The 23,413-nt window shown below is 28.0% G+C and overlaps 1 protein-coding gene and 1 long non-coding RNA gene across 2 annotated transcripts in view; both read right to left on the bottom strand.

Annotated features, from left to right (window-relative positions):
• LOC113386830 (glutamate-rich WD repeat-containing protein 1) overlaps positions 1-23,413 on the bottom strand; it is a 54,962-nt gene that overhangs the window by 26,469 nt on the left and 5,080 nt on the right. The gene's annotated exons all lie outside the window — the stretch shown is intronic.
• LOC113386833 lies at positions 2,354-23,144 on the bottom strand. The gene is made up of 3 exons (XR_003368018.1): positions 22,930-23,144; positions 7,290-7,342; positions 2,354-2,772 (listed from the first exon to the last, which is right to left on the bottom strand). It is a non-coding gene; the product is annotated as an uncharacterized LOC113386833 (long non-coding RNA).

Here is a 23,413-nt window from a genome sequence, read left to right as displayed (position 1 = left end):
AAAGTGATAAAAAATCGAAGTCCTCTTTTTTACAATGATTTAATTTTTTTTTTATTCTCTCTTATTTACAAGTCCAGTTAAAGACATTTAATCAATTTGTGGAATTTACAATTGTCGGCCGTGAAGAGACATTATATACTAAAGGTACATATTGGAAAAACAACTCTTAAAACAACTAAAAAAAAAAACAATAGTTGTTTTCCCAAATGGTTTAAAAATCACACTACACGAAAATACCCCTTAAGGAAGAAATTTGAAATATTTCTTGGTATAAACAAAAAAATAAATATATTGAAAGTCTTCTATCCCCTAGACCTCCTACTATTTGTTCCGTATGTAAGTCCATGAACCATATCGTGCAAAATTGCAGCACGCGCTGCATATGAACAATCCGAGGCACATTCTATATCAATTTAAAACCTAACAGTAAATTGAATTCATGATGGTAAATGCAATACTATTTTATATAAAGAGCACATGCAAATCTATTTTGTATGTAAATTCAAACAACAAGACCTTTTTCGGCATTTTGATAATATAAAATTTTTGGTCAACTAAACTTTATTTGCACCTTGAATTGCAAAGACAAATAAAGCTCCTAAAGTAGCACATGGAAAGTTGTACAATTATAAAAATTAATCAATTAACTTGATTTTGATTTCGTACATACAATATTTTATTGCATTTCAAAATAAACTTGTGAGCCTTTATTCAGTAAAAAAGTAGTACTGAAATGATAATATTAATAGTGCCATGTCATACAGAAACTTTTATTACATGTGTAATTTAATAAATTATGAACTTATTCTTTCCCAATTAATTTCATAGATCTGAGCACTGGAAACTACACAATTGCAATCCTAAAATTAAAACTTGCACATTTTTTCTTTTTACAATAAATAGCAATTTCGAGATAAACATTGACTGAAATTAAATCATGTTTAATAAAACCTCATACCAATGCCAAATCATGAGAAATGATATTTAGTGATTTTAATCAATTAAATTTAGAACCTATATATAAATGATGATGAAAAATATGATGAAGCAAATAATTATGTTAAATTCCACAAATTAAATTTTTGTAAAGTTTCTTAAACAATAATTCGAGAGTAAGGTTTAAGATATTATCAGAACACCAACAATCAGCAAATTAATAAAGCGAGTAACAGACAATTTACAATTCACACAAAACGAATGTATATATATATATATATATATATATATATATATATATATACAATTATATACAAATATGCACATATACTTATAATTATATTACAAGTCCATCGAGGTAAATATAGAGTAAAAAATATAAATATTCGTATTAAAAGTAAAGTCCATGAAAATGTCCAAAAATTTCTGGAGTTCACGATCAATTCTATATACTAGAAGTAAGTTTAATCGAATTTACATTAATTCAGAATAAAATATGTATCAAGATGTGTATAATAAAATATTTCAAATTAATTAAATTGTTTTCAAACATGTTATTTATGTAGTCACTCATTGAATGGAATAATTCTGCAGATATCATTATCTGACAATACAGTCGAATAATGATTAATTGATTAATATTAATTATTTTTAAAATAACATATTGTTTGGAACATACAGTAAATTACTGCCAAAATTGCATCATTTTTGCGTCCACTTTTAAAAATCGTGATTTGATATGTATTTCTAAGAATAATATACATACATATATACAAATACACTTTATATTTATAGTTAACTGTATATCTTTATGTATGATAGTTATACGTGAAGCAAAAAAATACTGAACATTTTATTTAAAAAAAGATGTTTTATAAAATGTTCTGTTTTATAAAATGTTCAGAACTCATGTGTATTACCAATTCTTGTCTTTTGCTATATTTTATCGAGAATAACTCTTACTACTAAATTATTATCAACATTATTAAGATTATTTTTTATTTATTTATTTATTCATAAGCAAGCCGTAATCAATAATAATAAATATTATTTCAGGCTCTTATTATTTTAACATCTTCTATTAACTCTAACTTGGAATTGTTGAAATGATGGCTTTCAACATTTACCTGTTTCTAGATATCAAGGGATATCATATTTATTTACCATTATACTGGATTGACCAAACCCTGTATTATCACAGATCATTTATGAGGCATAATCTAAGCCTTTTATCACCATTCCAAGATATGATTCAAAATTTCCCAGAAAACATTCAGAGCTTTACATCTCTGCCAATGTAACTATCGATATGTAACGATCGATCAAAAATATAAAAAAAAATCGAAAGAAAACGAAATGAACATAAACTAAGAATGCATGCATAACTAACTTATATTAACTTAACCAAAATAAAATAAATTCAACAAAATAAACAAAAATAAAAATTAACTCACATTCCCCAGATTGAAATTTATTCTCATCATTTTCATCGCCCTTCAGCGAGTCCATCTCAGGCATATCTTGCCCTGATAAGCTCATATCGTTGCTGAATGATTGGCGTGAGCTTAATTTCTCAAATGTCTCGTTAAGCTTATCCATTTCTAAATTATGAGTACTGGATTTTAGGCTAAGTTGTGATGAAGTCATACTGTCAAATGTTGCCGATTCGAAAGGATTGGCGACATCGTTTAAATCTTCGCACATCAGAGACGACTTTTTATAAGTCAAAGACGACATTGAAGAATTGAGGTTATTGTTAGTGGAATTCTGTTCTTCTAGTTGCTTCGTGTTAGAATTGATGCATAGATCGTTAGGGTTCTCATCCATCACCTAATTCTAAAAAAACGTATCGCAGGAAAATTTAAAACAAAATAATAACTGAAATAAAATTATTAACTTATATAAAAATAACTTATAGATAAAGGAAACTTAGAATAAAAATAATAAACTCAAAAAATTGAAATACAACAAAACGAGCCCTTTCTTCATTCTGTCCTGATGATACAGATAATAGAGATACAAATCCATTCTTTTCATATTCTACATTTCAATAACAATTAAAACAAGATCATAAATTATAAGTTTTCATTGTTTAGAAATGTGTTTTCAAATGTAGCGAATATTCTGTAATGATGATACTTTTCGTAAACACTTATCAAAATATGTGCATCAAGAAGTTTTATTTAAAAAAACTCTTCTTATATTAAGTTGGTAGCTAAGTAAGTGCGATTTTCATCTTAGATAGTTTCAATTTAATTTTTAGGTTTGCTGATATAATTCAAATGTAAAATACCTTTTTTTAATGGATAGTAAGCAGTTTAGATGTACATCAGTGCAAATAAGTTTTTTGATGTAATGATAATTTTTGTCCACTTATTTTTTTTTAATTTATAAAACTCTTCTTATATTAAATTGGCAACTAAGTAAGTGCGGTTTTGAGCTTTTAGGAGGTTTCAATTAAATTTTTAGGTTTGCTGACGTAATCCGAATTTAAAATTACCTTTTGTTAATGGATAGTAGGAAGTTTAGATCTACATCAGTGAAAAGTTTTTCATTCCATTAAGGACTATTTGTTTGGCGTTCATTGAAAGGTGAAAAATCAAATTGAAGATTTTTGTCATATTTTGCTTTTTTATTTCTGCAGATGTAAAGAAGCATCCTGAGCCTTAAAAGCCTTAAAGAAACGGTGACCTGGCACCCGACCTTGACCTTCTGATTATTTATAATTTGGATCTTCACAAAATTCTTTCAAAAGGTAAATCATCAATAATCATAATGATGGCAAATTATAATAAATTATAATATATAAAAGTGAGATAATGATGATGCTGCTTGAAAGAAAGCAAAAAGTCATTGATCAAAATGGACATTACAAATAAAGTTATTTAGTTCCATAAAAAAATGTCTTGTTTCTGACAAAAATCCGCAATTATTTAGTTTCCAACTTAATACTTTGTATATTGAGTAAGCACCCTAAAATTTCAGCTTAAAACTAGTGAAAAGCAGTAAAATATTTTCCATTTCTACTATGTTTACTAAAACTAACATTTTTGTCAATAACAAATGCACATCAATTAATGCATATCTTATCACTTTAAAAACATGTTAATATAATTCAATAAGACAATTAAAAACAATTTAAAATTTAATCTGCTTGTAATCCTGTTGTATACGCATTTTATTTACTTCGCAAATTAAAATTCTATGAAACTTTAAAGCTTTGTCCAAATAAAATATTAGGAAAAGATAAATTCTATGAAATTGTATAGCTTTGTTCAAATACAAGTTTAGGAAAAGATGAATTCTATGAAATTTTGCAGCTTTGTTCAAATAATTCGATTTGGTAGAAGATGAAAAAAAAAACAAGAAGATGATATAGAGCCATGTCGGTCATATATGTGTGACATAAAAATAGTCAGAAATTTTGGCAAAAAAAATTTCTTTGATATATAAATTTTCGGTTATAATCCCAAATGACGTATTCAGTACGTAATTTAAACATTGTAATATTACCATAAACAAACGTACACAGTTGTTTACTGAGCTTTTCAGATAGCAACAAAAACAGTTTAGCATATCAAAAACAAACATTTGTTTTAATATTTATAAGTCAAACAACACACACAAAAATAATTTACCGAACTATTTTCCCATGAAAACACACAAAACTTTCACATATCATAAAATTACACAATCAATATTTTTAGCACTGTACTAATCCCAACTAATTTGGATAAACATAAGATGGGACACAAGACAAGAGGATTAACGTAATCTTTAGAAGTTCATTTTTGCTAATCATTAAGTGCAGATTTTTATCAATTATTTAAAGATAAATTAAATGATTCGACGTATACGCGCGAATGTTTTATGATACGATGTACAATATAGAATTATATGTTGGGTTATAAATCATGGACATCAATCGTCCATAAAGCGACAAGTGATAGATTAAAAAAATTACTGGAATTAACTTGATACTCAGATTGGAAATTTATATTAATGAATTGCGCATTTTTATCATCTTTATTCATTTGGATATAATTCGATTTGAACTGCATAATGGAGAGAAGAATACTGATTCAAACTCACCAAAAACAATTTAACTTGGAAAACTAGTCTAACTGAAGAAAATTGTATCCTGCAGAAAAATCAATTGCCGAATTTTATTGCAAAACTTGTCTCCTTAACTTTACTCCACAAAATAGTTATTGGTTTCAAACATAAAAAGCTTTAAGTACTTTCTCATTTAATACTTGAAACAAATACAATAAAACAACTTCAAAAGACCATCCTAATCATTTTGGCTTATTACGATAAGATACATAAAAACTAAATCCGGCGCTAATAAAAATATTTCATTAAGATCAAAAAATGTGAAAGCTCATGTAATACATTTATAACACTTCAAACAAATTGTTTGCATTGTTGCTTCTTGCAAAATAATCATAGAATGCGATCGCAATTGTAATCTAAATTAAAAGGGCTTAATTGAGAATTTATTATACAAACTGAGGCGTTAAATGCCTCGGAAAATAGAATGTAGTTTGTTGACCTGAATTGAAATCTAGAGCTCTCCTAATCTATTATTATAAATCTGCTTTAATGGGATAGTGGAATACAAATATGAAATGAATATTTTTCTAATGCTAAATTAATTTTTATAATCACACTATTTGTAATTTGTTTAATTTATACGTTTAAAATAAAATCTATCCATATAAAAATTGCTGGAATCAATTCTTATCACATCATAATACATCAAATAGTATAGTTTCTCGATTTACTATCAGCTCGTTAAGGTGAAATTAAAATATTCAATTACTATTAAAATTGATGACTTATTAAAATCCATAATTGCATTTATAACTCATGAACGATGTATAATATTTCTCATTTTTAGTTTATTATTACATTAACATTATTAAATAGTTATAATAAGAAAATTTACAGATTGATAATGACTATCGCAATTTGATTTTGTTACTAAAAAGTAAAGTTATTTAGAAACTTATATCCACAACTATATAGAAGAATTTTCATATGCTTAAAAAACTTAAGTTCCTACAGGTATGCATACAAATTTACAATTTATATTTTTTATGATTAATGGAAACGGCTATCCCACGATGATACATCTAATATATCTCAAAGATAGATATGGGTAAAATAATTTAACTTGTAATATAATACAAGCTTGTAACTTTTATCAAGATTTGGTACGTGCCAAAAATGATAAAACAAGATAATAAAGCACCCATCTTAAAAATATGACGCGACTATATTTTTCCGACAAAAATTTATCGTTTATCAATACTTGTTAAATTTGATAATATTCTAAGAAATAGATGCAAACTTGATCAAACGCAAAATAAGTCAGAAAATATTAACAATAGAAATTAATAACTAATTAACTAATTTAAAAAAAAATACATGCCAAACATCGGTTTCTATCTTATTCTGCAATTGTCCTCATTTAAACTAGAAAACTTTTGTACTAATTAAACATACTATTAATTTACTTATTATAATAAGAACACCCCGAATTAAGGTTTTAAAATTTTTCATTCGTCAAAAAATCGTGACAAGTTAAATCATTCTCAAATATTTTTTTTATTCTCTATTTTACTTACAACTGTCCAGTTAAGGACATTTAGTAAATAACTGGACAGTTGTAAATTCTCATATTTGGATTGCCCTTAAAATATAAAAATTAATTTTAATTTAATTTTTATTAAATATAGAAATTGTATATAGTATCACACAATATTTCAAAAACGAAATGATACATATGCAAAAGTGATAAATAATATTCCTGTAAAGTTTTATAGAAAAAATATCTGAAAATTTCTCAACAATAACTACTTTTGAGCTTTCATACGATTACGATGTAACTTCTTTTTGATCATGATTTTATGTTGGATTAGATTGATTAAGATCAAACGATTAAGCTCCGAGCTTTCACTATTTAATTCCATTAAGAGAATTAAACTTAGTTTATAGAAAAAGATAGGTGTACTGATTTCAAACTTCAACAAAAAAAGGGCATTTTTGTTCATATAGGAGATATATCTTCAATCGACCAAATCGAAAAACAAAATTTTAAAATTGTCTTCGATTTTTATATACACTGAATTTTTATAATATCCGGACGTGGAAATTTGGGATTAGTAGATTGGGATTAAAAATTAAAGTTTAAGTATTTTTTTCAGTAACCACACAAACATTTCAAAGCAACAATTTCGCATAGTCTTGCCTTGTTTCAAGTGCCAAAGAATTTTAGCTGAAAAGTAGTGGTTATATTTCATGCAAATATGTAAAGCATAAGCTCAAAAATGAATTTTTGGACTTACCACTTATCCTTGGTTAACTTTGCTCATCCAGTATAGAAGATTAAGCTCATTCCCTGCAAGGAAAAAAACTTATTAGAATAAAACTATTGGGTTAATTTTTTTATTTTAAGTTTTGTTAGAGCAAAAAAAACTGAGGTCATGCAACTCTACAGCTAATTTAGATGACGAAATATTTTCCATTTACAATTTTGAGCAAACATTGGTGCCCCAAAAGTAAATTACTTATTAAATTTTTTATTTTATTTTATTTTTAGCCTATGATGAAAATTTTCAAACTCGGGGCAAATATGACGCACCAGGAATTATAGGTATCAACTTTGATAAACAATAAATTATAGATAACACGTAATTTCGACAATATCGACCATGTTGTGTTTGTAAGTGAGCATGTATATAAAAACGAGTAATCTCAATTTTCGGTTATTCATTGCTACAGCAGATTTCAAAATAAACATTAAGAATTTAAACTAATGACATAAAATATTGTGAAACAAAATAAGAATGAGTAAATTAAGTTTAATTGTATTTGCAGTGATTTTGAATTGTTCGCTGTTTGTTGCAGCTGAAGATCGTAAGTAGTGAAATTATTGTTTATTAATTTATTTTTTTATTTTTAATAAATTTTGTGTTCGAAAACAGTGTGTGTAAATTTTGCAATAATTTCACAACTATTAACTTATAATTTAAATTTGATTTAATTAAAAAACATGTAACTTTTAAACTTGACTTGTAAATAAACGCTAGGCCTACGATAGGTCATAAAGCTATCATCTTTTATAAGGGATAAATAAAAAATAAATTCGTTAAAATATTTTTTTTTAAAAAAAAGCGAGCATAAGATTTAATGAAGATCCAATTGAATTTCGACTTTCTTATTTTATATTTTAGTACCTACGTGATTACAACTTAATATGCATGGCTAAACTTATATTTTATTAAATCAAAATCAATTTAAATTATTTTTTAGAATTCTTTACAAGCATTATTTAGTAAAATTAAATTTTCAACTTAATTTTTACAAATTTGACAATTTTAATTCATAGATCTAATGTATCCAATTAAATCTGATAATTCAACTAATTAAATCACTGCAAATTTAACACGTGTAGTAGATCTCAATAAAAATCATAATCAAATTCACACATTATTGATAGACAATAAAAAAATAAGATATTTCTAAAAACAAGTAAATAACACGCACATTTATCTATATAGCACTTAACAAATTTTGTCAATAGTATAATTAAAGTTTTATTTTTATTACGGATACTGATAAAAACCAAAAAATATGTCACATTGAATTTTTTGTTATCTGCTAACACTAATCGATAATTCAGATTATAGAAAATACCTTGAATTTTAGTTTTTCGCAATGAGTGATTTAAAAATTATCAGAATTATCCATGATAATTAGGTGTTAATAACATGATATTTGCATAGCATACAAGGAAAAATCAATATAAAGAAACAAACATTTTTATGAAAAAATAACTTTAGTGCAAAAATAAAATATTATCATTTTAAGGGATAAAATTAATTACAAAAGTATTATGAAAATTAACATTTAATACAAATAGTTTAGTCCGAATATTTTTTTTTGTTAAAATATAAAATTTATATAAGCAAACAAAATCCTATCTAGGCGTAGAATCACGCATTGATAAACAATTTATTATTAATTAATTATTATTGTAATTGTAATTTATATACAAGCAAGACATGATAAAAAACAATAGTTTTTAAAAAATATTTTTAAAAACTAAGTAATTTTAGAAATACTAAGTCGTATTCCACAAAATCGAACACTTTGTATCAATCTGAAAAACATACCATCCTGAATCCTGGAATATCCTTGAATTTCTTTGAATCAAATTTATTAAAGTATTTCAAAATTATCGCCTTGTTTAAAAAAATATTTTTCACGATTTAAGTAATTTTAAAAATATTGAGTCAAATTCCACAAAATCGAATACCTCGTGTCTTAATCCTGAATTCTGGTGTATCCTTCTTTGAATCAAATTTATTCAAAAAATTTGAAATTATCGTCCGAAAATATAATATATTGGGCAATCAAAACAATATAATAGACTTTGTTTTGGAGTTTAAAGTGTTTAAGTTTTAATCTCTTCCACATCAATTAGCAAAAACAAAATTCTACATTTCGCAGAAAACTTTAATTCAATCGCAAACAATCCACAATCACGTTTGTATAATAAATATGTATTTAAAATTTAATTCATAAGCTAATAATTTATTAGTTTAACTTTGTGATTATTTGTTTTTAAGTGAAATTGGACAACATTAAGAATATATTACGATTAAATCAATCAACCAATTTTATTTCTGTTCTTGTCTATATATTTTTGTTTTTTTTACCAATTTACAAAATTAGAAATCCTAATTCAATTTATGAAAATCGATGAATAGTAAACAAAAATTATCAACCCAAATTAAAAGTGGCCATAGTTTAAGTTAATAATTAACCTGAACATTACAATCAATTTTTTGAGGGTATATTAACGATGTCCTCAAAAAAAAAACAAATTCATTGATGGTAATGTTTTTCAGATCAGTAGTTTATTGTTAGTTAATTAGCGTATTGTTAGTTGAAATTTATGTTTTACTTTTTGTTATTTTTTTTATTTCGCAATACAATTTATAACTGTCTTCAGATGATCTAGTAAATTTAAAGACAATATAGTTAAAGTATATTAAAGTAAAAGTAGTCAATGTTACTTCTACTTCAAATACATACTTTTTATTATAAATAACATAGAAACCATAACATAATTTAAAAAAAAAACATTTAGTAATAGATTTGCTATTCTACGATAGGATTGAAAAGAAGCAACTTAAAGAAAGCTTTAATATTTTTAGCTATAATCAACAAATTTGCATTATCAGTAAAACCTAACCTATTTTCTTATATCTGAATATATAACAGTTTTTAAATAAAATGAAATTAATAGTAAACTAATAACTATCATGTTTCAAACGCCAGAGTTTAAGTTTAAGGAAATTAGAAAAGATCCTGCTAATTTTCTAAAGTAACAATTTTTTTCTTTACATAAAATAATAGGTTGTTAAGTGTTAAAGGTATGGTTAAGTTCTGAAAACATTGTTTTGAATTGATTTGGATTCTTTTGGAGTTATAATTATGTTAATTTGCTCCTTTTTATGTATATATATATATATATATATATATATATACAAATTAAATAAAATTATTTTTTCTCATTGCAGTTAAAGTAGTCTGTTACTATGGCACATGGGCAACTTACAGACACTCAAATGGTCAATTCAATGTTGAACACATAGACCCATTTATCTGCACCCATTACATCTACACATTTGTTGGATTGAGTGAAAATTCAGAAATTAAATTATTGGATCCATATTTGGATCTGGCTGACGATTATGGAAGAGGTAATTGTAATTGACAAATAATATCATAATTTAATCATAAGGAAGGGGTAGCTCCAAATTATGGAATCAAAAACCTATCATCTTTTCATCATATTTTGGTTTAAAGAAACAATTTGAATAAAATGCATTTGGAGCTTCATAATTTTTATGACATTATGACCTGATTCGAAAGAGCCAATGCCTAAAGGATATTTACAAAAGCTCTCATATTGTAATATTATTCATATTAAGTAAATATTATTTCCAGATAATATTGGTAAATTCATCAAGCTGAGGGATAGAAACCCAAGAGCAAAGTTCATTGTAGCCATTGGAGGATGGAACGAAGGTTCAGTTAAATACTCCAAGGTAAATATATGTCTTAAATAATTTTTATTCTAATTTACCAAATACTGCCTTAAATATCTACTTATGTTCTACCATTTTAAATGTTTCCACAATCATAAAAAAAATTCTGAATATAACCAAATAAATAGCACCTACATAATTGATTCAGTATTATATTGGCAAGAAAAATTATTTCTGATAAAAATAAAGAACTACTGGTGTATAGCATTGTGCCTTGATGCAAATTGCTGAAACTTCTCGTAAATGTAAATTATTTTCGATTATGAAAAAAACATTGTAAATAAAAAAAAACTTTTTTTCTTTTTCCAAAAACAATTGTTTCGCCAACACAAGCAGAAAGTTCTTTGAATTATTCAAATCGGATGCTTATTTCTCTCAAAAACTGTAATTTTTTGCACATTCAATTTCATATCTTTGCAACGGCTGAACCTGCCTTTGCCAAAACCTAATCACCACATCTCCCTATTATTACAAATTGAATGTTTTTTGAACCATTCAAATCGGATGCTTCGTTCTCTCAAAAACTCGATTTCTATTTTGTACTATTTGCTTCGTATCTCCAAAACGGCTAAACCTGCCTTTGTCAGAAACTAATCAGCACATCTCCCTATCAATAGGTATGGAATGTTTTTTGAACCCTTCAAATCGGTTGATCCGTGCGCTTAAAAACGTAGATGAAACTCACACCCACACATCCATTATTTCTAAAGTATGCCAAAATGTTCAGGAACCTTCAAAACGTATTTGGTGAAGATATGCAAAAAATTTCATTTTCGATTTTTGGATGATTATAATAACTTACCCTACGGGAAGTCAATATAGACATTGCAATGTACAAGTAAATCCATCCAATCCAAAGAACAATTTATAGAAGTCAAAAGTTATTCCACTCAAATTAGAAGACTCTTCTTAAACTGTTATTATTAATATAAAATTTTGTTTTGTCTTTTATTAAATTACTTTTATTTCTCTAATGACAACCTTCTCTCTGTGATATTATTTATCTAAAACCCTAAAATAGATGCTCCTAAGTTCAACCTCAATTCTCCTGAAGGCAACAAATATCTCCCCCAAAACTTTTGCCAAATGCATAGAATAATACTACTAATGCCCAACGGGCAACTTGCCCAACATTTAACCTAGTTTATTCAAATCTCACTCCATTTAAAAACTGTACTACCATCCATAAATCCATTACAGATGTCAAATGACCCCAAACTTCGTGCCAAATTCGTAAAGAGTGCTGTCGATTTCGTCCTAAAATACAAATTCGATGGTTTGGACGTAGATTGGGAGTACCCAGCTCAAAGAGAAGGCAGTGAAAGTGACAAAGAATCCTACACCTTATTGCTTAAAGAATTGAGGGCTGAATTTGACAAATATGGATTATCTCTGTCAGCCGCTGTTGCATCAGCTCAATTTTCTGCAGCTTTATCTTATGATATTCCACAAATTCAGAAGTAAGTAGAATAGAAAAGTAAATCTTAAATCAATGGATTTATAATGATCGAGTAATCGAGCACTTCATTAGTCGTTCAACCTTAAATATTTTGACAAAATTGTTAAAAAATCATATGTACCTAATAAATAATCACTCCCAAGCATTTAATTAAACTGCAAACGACCCTATTTATTTTTTTCCTGAATAAAAAACAAAATCCAAAATTTAAAAAAAAAATCAAAAATTTAAAAAAAAATCCAGAATATAAAAAAATCCAAAATTTTTACATTTTTTTCTTGGTACTAAAAATACACAAAATGTTGGTAGGGAAAAGGGTAGCAATTTTAAATATAACCACATATCATCAAATGGGGTCCAAAAATCCTTATAAGTCGATCACGTGATTAATGAACGGCCTCTAAATATGAATGTAAATATTTTGCTATATCAATTACAAGTACCATATGTAAATGAACTCACAAATAGAGAGTAATTAGTTTTTGCATGAGTCAATCCATGTCATCAGATGAATCCCAGTTCTAAAATCGTTAAAATATTTATACAATCCAATAATCACATGAAACAAATTATATTCAATTTTAGATCTAAAACAATATTTAAAAAATCGATACTTAAAACAATTTATACGGTTGCTCCGCACACAAGAACCATTAATTGCTCCGAATTAATGTTGATTCAGTTGTTAATTAAATTATTTCTTGAATATTTGTGATAAAGTATTTGAAGAAATTTGCTAATCTTGTGAATTTTAATTGAATGTTATTAACTCGATGTAAACTTAGATGTCTATTCACAAGAACTTTTATAATTAATATTGACTGATCCTTATTGTTCAGTTCAATGTGAAAATTCGTTGGTTTTGGACCATATCTGCTAATGCAGGGTTGAAATAATATTTTAACAGGTTAAAATAATAGTTTACCACTATTGTATTACGAATGAATCTTGTAAATTGCATAATTTATTTACTGAATTAATTCAAATTATTTCGAGTTATTTTTGCATTGCTCAACATACAACTTTCAATATCCATACATATGTTCAATCATGAACAACCATATATAAAAATAGAAAAATGTGAAGTATTCTTGTGGTCGTGTACATTCATATTTTCATCTGATGCCAGTTATAGAAGCAAATGTGTGAAATGCATTTCCATTTCCTGAAGTAAAAATAAAGGAATAAAAATAATTCTGTCGCTAGGGAATTTACATGTGTAAAAAGGAAAAGTATATCATGCTTCGGTATAAATGGAAAATAAATTTTCAATGTATTTTTAAAATAGTTATTGACCAAAAATCAAAACACGTTGACTTGAATTTGTCAATAAACTACACTACCAAGGCTATAAACCAACCAACAATTAAATTGAAAAACATCACAATTGTTTATAAAATATTTTCATTTAACATTAAACAAACAACTGTAACAGTGTTTGTAATAAAAATTATATCGGTCGCATCGCATATTATGATACTCATGCGATACTTCGTGTTTCGAATAAATTATTTGTTACAATGCAATATTAGAACAAAGTGCCCTAACGGTATTTATTTACCATGTATGTAGTACGAGGTCTGTTCAAAAAGTTTTCGTAATTTTCGTTTTTTCAAAAAAATATTTATTTATTCGTCTACATTAATGTGGTTCCCTTCAAAGTAGTCCCCCCCAGATATAATACACTTATGCCAGCGTTTTTTCCAATTTTCGAAGCACCCTTGATATTCACTTTTTGATATGTCCTTGAGCACTCTCGGCGATTTTCTTCAATCGAGGAAAACCGCCGTCCTTTCATGGGTCTCTTCAACTTTGGGAATAGGAAAAAGTCACACGGAGCCATATCTGGTGAATTTTTGCACTTTGCAACACTTTATTTCATTTTTTACGCAAAATTTAATACAAATTCTTTGACTTTTTCAATTCTTCCATTGTAAAAATCGCCGAGCTCAGAAAAACACGTCGAACTTAGCGACTACCACAGACAAAGTAAACAGTGAATATAGCTGAAAATTTCATCATACTTTAGGGGCATGTATACCAACACAATAAAAAAAAATTTTTGACAATCAGACACTCCAGACCCGCGAAATTTAATTATTAGTAATTCCGGGTACTTTTTGAACAGACCATGTATGTATTACATGTCTAAAACAATTAAAACGGAGAATCGAAATAACGAAATAGTATGAATCGGTCACGAATAATTCAAATAATGTATATAAAAGATAATTCAATAATTAGGAAAACGTGATAAATAATTATTTTTAATTGTTAGCTGGGCGAATAAGAAATCGTTTAAACACCACCAGAAATTTTCATAATACTAAAATTTAGAAATTAAAATTTAATTCAGAATAATATTCAGAATTTTTCATATAATTTATTTTAATTAATAAATAAAAATAAAATAAATAATGAAATTTTATCCTTACAATACAATCTGTATTATTAAATATAATATTATAATAAAATTTAAAAAATTTATCATTTACCCCAGAGCTCTGAATAAACTGATATCATGCAGTAGTGATATCAATTTTTGCTTGAAAATATAGATCATAAAAATGTTTCCAATTGAAATAGCCCATTTAGGGTACGGCGATGAGAAATGGCAATGGGAAATCTCTCTAGGCAGTACTACCCATTAAGATACTAAAATGCTTCTCTTGATGTTGAGGCTGATGTTTAGACAATATTTATACATATAAGTATGGTAATGTAAAATTTAATATTATATAAAAAAGTGATGAAAAGTAAATGCAATTCATGCCCAGACATTGCAATTCATGTATATTTAAAATAAAAAAAAACAAAATTGAATAGGATTTATACCTATTGATCAATCGGGAGAGTTCCGCGATTGTTGTCGGCAATGTTCGCTCAGACATGTGACGGTAGGTTTGTTTATCTTTATAAATCACTCAATTTTATTTAGAACGGAAACATTGTACTGTAAATAATCAATTCAACAAAACATTAAGAACATATATTGTAAACTGAAGAAAAAGTATTAGAGAGTGATGATGAACAGGTATAGCCTACGGCCTCCATTTGGCACTTTCTTGAATAATTTCTAATCTGAGAGCAATCTAAAAAGTAAAAATGTCGACTACATACGTATATACTATTTATTAAATGCTCTTTTTTATACTAAATGACATTAATACATGGCAGAAAGATTGGTGTTGATTCGTATTTATTTATAGATTTCGAGATCTTAAATTAATGATTTTTGTAGTGACAAAAACAACTAAAGTTTCGAAGTACGTGGACCAAAAATTACTACACTTTGTTATTTTAAGACAAAATAATAAACTATTAATTCTTATTAAAAAGCATTCAGATAAAATCCAATCCAAATGCAGATGTTTTTTTTAAAAACTACACTATTAAACTTGAAATTTTTGGTAGTACTTAGAATTTCGAAATCCAATGCACATCGTGATTAATGGACGCCCCCTAATTATATCATTCGTTTTGGCAGTTAAAATTTATTCATCATTAGACCTTAGAGTTTTACTTGGTTCCAATAAAATAATAAAACAAATAAAAACAATAAAATAACAAATATGAAAGTACCTACTGCAAATCATATACATCAAAAAAGTGTGAAGGTATAATTTTACAAGAACAATTGATGATAAAAAAAATGTAAAACCTATATGTTTATTATTCCTGATGACAAATCAAAAAGTTAAAACGCATAGCGCAACAGATACCCCCCCAAAAAGATATTTTTATCTCATAATTTCTTTTATCTTTTATCTCCATCTTATGGCATATTTATTCAAATGTGACCTACAATCAACGCCAATTAATTTTTGATTAATTCAATTTACTTTCAGATATTTGGACTTCATCAACATCATGGCCTACGATTTGCACGGACCATGGGAAAATGTTATCGGTCTGAACGCACCAATGCGCGCATTGCCAACTGACAATCCACAAGAACCAGATCAACTTACTGTAGAAGCATCATTATCGTAAGTAACCATAAATGATAAAGGAAATATTTTATAAATTAAAAAGCAAAATCAACGCTAATTTACTATTATTACTTTGCACTGCCCAATACCTACTCCTACCTCCAAAGCGCCATATTGGATAAAATAGGTCACCAAGAACGCTACTATAATCTACATATATATAAAAATAAGTTGGGTTTTCCTTCCTGACGATATAACTCCAGAACGCACGAACCGAATTCGACAATTTTGCATTCGTTGGAAAGGTCTCGGGCTCCGCAAGGTTTATAGCTAAGAAAATTAGTGGTGCATGGCATCGTGCTCTAATGCAAATTGCTGGAACTTCACGCACCGTAATTAAAAATTCGAGTAATGACAGTGATAATTATCAGAATTATGCTTGGTTAAGTCAATAAGCAATTCTTGCCGCAAAGGCTAATGATGTACACGCACTGAATTTCACCATTCAATCAAAAATTGCTGGCGATTTGGTGACATACCAATGATTCCGACTGGTCTTCCGTTTGCAATTCCCAGTTCGCCTTGCGTTCGCAATAACAAGTCGCAAGGCTAATCGCTTAGAGTTTGCGGGATAAATTTCAAATAGATTATTTAGAAAATCATTGTTTTTCACATCGGCAGTTATACGTTTCCTGTTCACGAGTTGGAAAACCATCCGCTTTGCTTGTAGACCGAAAAACAAAAAATGTGCTTTACCAAATAGCACTTCAATGAAACGGATAATTGGTGGATTCACTTTCATTTACTTAGAGAAGTTCAACTAAAAAACACTTCATTTTTGTAATCGAAATAAATTCATTACTGTATAAAACAGACAAAAAATTTCTTCATCTTTCTCACGAAAACGTCTAGTGGCGAAACGGAGTTCATCGGGTTTGCTAGTATAATATAAATTAACGATAGGTCATATTACACTGAATTTATATGATTATGATCATATATTAGTACCTTCAATAATCAAACCAGCACCAGTAGGTCAAACATCGAACAACATACACATAATCAAATAAAACAAATCACCTAGCAAAATATTCAATGAAATGTTCTATTTTCTATTTATCGCGCACTATCAATCAATCAATTATTCATGTACGTACACAAACTAATTAGAAATCAATATCGTTTGTTGATTGATACACAATCCCAAACACATTACCATTATTGCAATACAATGGAAGGTTTCAAAATATAGGAAATGAAAGCAACATATTGATAAAAAAACCCTAACAAAAACGACAACAATGGCGATTGTTGGTAAATACTATTCTACGTAAAATAAGAAAAAATGGATCAAAGTTTCTATTAAAATGTGATTATTTAATTTTTACAGTTACTGGTTAAAGAGCGGAGCCGATCCCAAAAAATTGGTATTAGGTATGCCACTTTACGGACATACTTTCCAATTGGCAAACCCCAAAAACATCACCATTGGATCAGCATCTTACGGAGCTGGCTTAGGTGGTCCTTACACAGGACAACCTGGATTTATGGGATACAACGAGGTAAAAAATAATAAATTACTGATAATCATCATAAACTAATATAATCGTCATCAACAAATATGACAAATGTTTCAAAATTTGCAACAAGATAAAGAAAATTAATAGAAAATTATCTACATATTGTATTAGCGTACTAATTTTATTTGATATCCAACAAACCATATAAATGCAACCAGGCATATCAAAAACTTTAAGAAAAGATTGCATTTAAGGTTTTCCAAAAACAAATGTACCCTTGCAGACTTTGTTATGAAGCATACACATTTTTATCACTTACTTCAATAAAATATTTTTTTTGATTATATAGTTCTGTGAAAGTATACAAATTTTTATCAAATATTTCAATTTTTATTTTATTTTATAGTTCTGTGAAATTCAAATGGGCAACGATAGGTGGACAGAATACTGGCAAGATGAACAATTGGCTCCATTTGCAGTCAAAGGAAGCCAATGGTTTGGATATGATGATTTGCGCAGTATCTCTATTAAGGTCAGTGGATAGAAATATTTTTTTAACAATCGAATCCAACATCATTATCTACAGTAAAATCTCAAATAAATAGATCTGGTGAAAATAAATTCAAGAATTTCAAGTATCGGATTTAAAGATCAACTATAAAATTCAAACAAAAACTTGCTTAAAAATAGTTTAACAACTTTCGTTATGATAAAGAAAAAACTAAGTAAAAAAATGTCAATAAAATTAGTCTATCATACAATAAAATTATTTGCAACCAATAATGAAATACGAATATTGAATTCAAAATAATAATAATAGTTAAAAGCAGTTTGTATATATAACCCTACAAAAAATTGGTCGAAACTGTAAATATTTGGAGAGCTACAGATTGTAAAAGATTTATAAAAGTCATATTTATCAAGAAAAGTCCATTATTTTTGCTATATTTCGAACTCAAAATTGATATCTTTAGCACTTTTTGCTCTGTATACATCCCAAAAGGGCGGACCTGTTTTTGCCATAAAAAGATCAGCACGTCTTCTTATTAATAGGAATCAAAAGTTAATAATTCAAATAGGTTAATTGATGCTCCAGAAATCGTTCACAAAAAATTGTATCCAAACATACGCACACAAGCACACACACACACACAACTTACATCCATTTTTTCTAATGGTATGCCAAAATATTCAGAAACCTTTGAAACGTAAAGATGTACGAATATTTTCATTTTTTTGCGATTCCTATAACTTACCATACAAGAAGTTAAAAAAAAATCTACAAGAATCTGGTTTTCAAATTGTATCAGCACCAATAATCGTCTCGACACAGATTTATGATATAGCACACTTTCAATACATCACGGAAGCGCGCCTCGCTATTTTTAGAAATATCAAACATATTGATTTTAGATTGAACTCAAATTAAACATTAAATGTCTATCTATATATCAATTTTAATTTCTGAAACAAAACCATAGCGGACACAACCTTGATAAATATAAACTAGAATGTGCAGTAACTATTTTCTCGTAACAAGATAACGACCTTGGCACGTCTCATGACGCTTTAAATACACTGGAATTAAGTCACCGTCCTAATCGTCTCCAGATATTCTAATTTGGGACACAGTTGCTATATAGTCCAAGTTGAAAATGAAGAGCAAATTTAAGGATTTCTTCAAAAATTTCAAAAATCCATTTATTAAATCAAATTTGCGTTGCAAAGATATATATGTCGTAAGATGCGCAGATACTTTGCCCATATTTGGGTATAACATAATCATAAAGTCCCTTATATGGTATAAATTAAATAACCTCATTGCATTGCATCTGACATAATGCAATATGCTGCACTCCAATTTCTTAACCGTTTGCTCACATTTTTTAATAAATATGGTACAAAATTTGAAGTTTGTACTAGGATCATGAAAAACCAGTATGTAAATACACACATAGAAAATTGCACTACCTTGCAAATTCCTTAAAAAATCCCTTACCCTTTAAGCCTTGTTCAAAAACTAAACTGAATCATTGCAATAAGATTGATTTAATGCATTATGATTAAGTTGTAGGTTGACAAATAAAACAGGTTTGTGTCGGACCAAGAGTAAATGTGCATTAAATTATCCCACATATCAATTCCATATAAAGATGATTGAAATAAAAAAGAATCCGTAAAAGGCGTGTGCAATATGCAAAAATTTAGCATATACAAATGTCGTTAATACGCTATATTTGATGAATAAATTTCTCATGCAATTGACCTTTTCCAGTTGTTTATCTTCAACCAATAAAAAATAATTGCATACAATTTCTGAATCACGGAATTTAGAAAAACTTTCAAGATGAAAAACGTTCTAGTAAAATAGCAAATGCAATCATTTCAACCTCTTTTTTCATGAAATACAGTTGGTTTTTATAAATTTTACTTCACAATATGTGAAGACACAAAAGCATAATATTAGTACCACCATGTCCAAGAAAATCATCTCTAGGGTTAGGGAATTTGATGAAAAAAGATAGAAATGATGTGCAAAGATTTGCTAATACCACCAAAAATGGATCCTCGCTATCTCTTCCAAAATCAGTAAACTGCAAATATTTTTTATCATTTAAAAAAATATTTTTCACATTTCAGACTCAATACGCCGTCGACCAAGGATTAGCAGGAGCCATGGTATGGAGTATCGAAACCGATGATTTCTTAGGATTGTGCCATGGAGAAAAATACCCAATGTTAAAAATGATCAACAGGGTTTTACACGGACATGAGGTCACTTACCCTCCAACAGCCCCACCACCCACCACACCCACTGCTGGCACTGGACCAACTGAGTGAGTAAAATGGATTTAACAGAATAAAGTATCAATCAATCATCAAGATTATAATGAAAACTGCAACTTCAGTATAAATATTTTATTAGAAAGACTTGCCAAGGCATGTGGATAGCTAATGATTTTATTCAATTTTCAGGTCCCCACCAGAGACAACTACTGAAATTTCACCAATTGTCTGCGAAGCCAAAGGATTATACCCAAATCCAACAGATTGCACAACATTCTACGAATGCATACCTTTAGGAGATGGATCCTTCAAAGTACATCAGCACATTTGCCCACCAGGATTGCATTTTGACAAAGAGAATCAAATTTGCAACTGGCCAGAATTGGCTGGTTGTGAAGTAGAAGGAAGCCATTGAATAATTTAGTTTTAAATGCGTTGAATTGTTTGCAGTATTGACTTTTTTACACAGATGAATATTAATATAATTTATGCAAATTTATCGAGTTTTTGTAAAAGTTAATTGAAATAGTATTAAGTCGAACATAGTCACACTGACTTTTTTAATCCTTAAATTAATGATCTAATACCACAGTCTACTTTAGATAGACACCAGGTTTTGAAGTTCGTCGTTTTCTTGAATTTTAACAGCATTAATTAAAATACCAGTATGTAAATATATGAAGTTATGAAGTATGAAAGTAAAGTTTATGAATAAACAATTATTTGTTGAAGTCCTGGACAATATTTTACACATTTACAAAATGTGTACTTGATGGTGAATTAATCTAGCTAGGCCTATGGTAAAAAACCGAAAATTAAAATTTTTATATAACTTTACGTTTTAGATGTTCCTGAACATTTTGGCATACCTTAGAAAAAAGGGATGTATGTGTGTGAATGTGTATGTGTGTATATGTGTGTGTGTGCGGATACAAATTTTTATCGACTATTTCGGGAACACCGATCAACCGATTTGAATAATTCAAAAAACACATATATACACATACATACACAAACATATCAATTCGATTCGTATTGATAAGGAGACGTGCTGATTAGTTTTTGGCAAAGGCAGGTCTAGCCGTTCCAAAGATACGGGGCAAAAAGTGCTAAAAACGGTAACTCAGTTTTTAGGAGAACGGAGCGTCCGATTTTAATAATTCAAAAAAATTTTACTTGTATTGACAAGATAAAGAACTGATGGAATTTTTGGAAAGGCAGGTTTAGTAGTTATGAATTCTCAATAAAAATAAGTTAAAAAAATGTCATTTGGCGGTCAAAAATGTTTTTTAGACATATGTACATCAAATTAGCAGATATTTTATAGAGATTTTAATAATGTGTACCCATTTTGTGTAAATTTTTGGGTTTCGTAGTAAGATTTTTAATTAGGGTACGGAAAGTTCCAGCAATTTTCCTTAAGGCACGATGTCACACTCCAATAGTTTGTTTTTGCAATGATATTTTCTTTATTCAAAATTGGCGGGCAATTGTTTTGATCACATTATAAAATTAAATTTGAAAGTACGAATAGTACTTAAAGTTTAGTAACCTAAATTTTAGTTTGTTCTTCCAATAATTTTTTTTTCACCACTTTTGATCATTTATTAATTATAACACATTTTTGTTAATAATTAATATGATATTCCATTGGTGATATGATAAAGTTGATGTTATAATTGAGTAAACCTTGCATCAGATTCGTCACTAAAAATAATTTATTTAATGCACCAGTTGTCAAACAATCTATAGCTAAAAAAATATTATATTAGCCCTTTGCAAAGATTTATCTAAAAAATGAATAAAAATATATATGACAAGATTTCGAGCTACTTCTTGCTGAACTTGACATGTTAATCCAAATACGATGCAGTATCAAAATAACTTCTTTAACCTCATTTATGCAAACCAAATAAATAACGATTTAAGATGACATCTTTGAATTTTAAATAACATGAATAAAAATAAAATTAAATTTAACTGGTAAACACGTAAATACACCCCAAAATATAAAAAAATCGCATGAAAAATAAATTTTTAAAAAATGTGATTTTATAAATTTTGTCACAATTAGCTTGTATATAATTAACAACAGAATTACCCGCGTGCATAAAAATATAAAACATATAAATTATCAATTACTATTGTTTCTTATGAATTCTACTTACTCATTCAAAACTGCCCAGGACGTACGAGATTTGACACTTGAGACACACGAACTAATTCACTTTAAAATAAGCACCTTTGTATGGCGAATGAACGCTTATAATTTTAGAATTATTTGCCGTTCATCGCCCTATTTTAAGGTACTTAACTACAAAAATATATATTATTTCTCTCCAACACTTTCTTCTGTTATAAAATATTGACAATATGACAAGTGGCGTACTGCATAAGAGAGTGGAGAAAAAGATGGGCATATGCGAGTAAAACAGTGTGGCCACAAGAGGAATATTGAATTTGGCGCCATGTTTGAATTCTGAATTTGAAAATGGTTTGGAGATAGGAATGTATTTTATTTTGTAGATGTAAACCAACAAGTATAGAAAAATATATGATGTTTTTTATTTAAAGGATAACTAGTGGGTCATGGCATCGTGCCGTAAGGCAAATTGCTTGAACTTCCCGTACTTTATTGAAATATTAAAGGAA

This window comes from Ctenocephalides felis, unplaced genomic scaffold (genome assembly GCF_003426905.1).
Source record: "Ctenocephalides felis isolate EL2017-DRISC unplaced genomic scaffold, ASM342690v1 CF-g0.4_SCAFFOLD_03571, whole genome shotgun sequence".
Classification (NCBI taxonomy): Eukaryota; Metazoa; Arthropoda; class Insecta; order Siphonaptera; family Pulicidae; genus Ctenocephalides; species Ctenocephalides felis.
The sequence above is the reverse complement of the archived record's forward strand: the minus strand, read 5'-3'. Positions and strand labels throughout refer to the sequence as shown.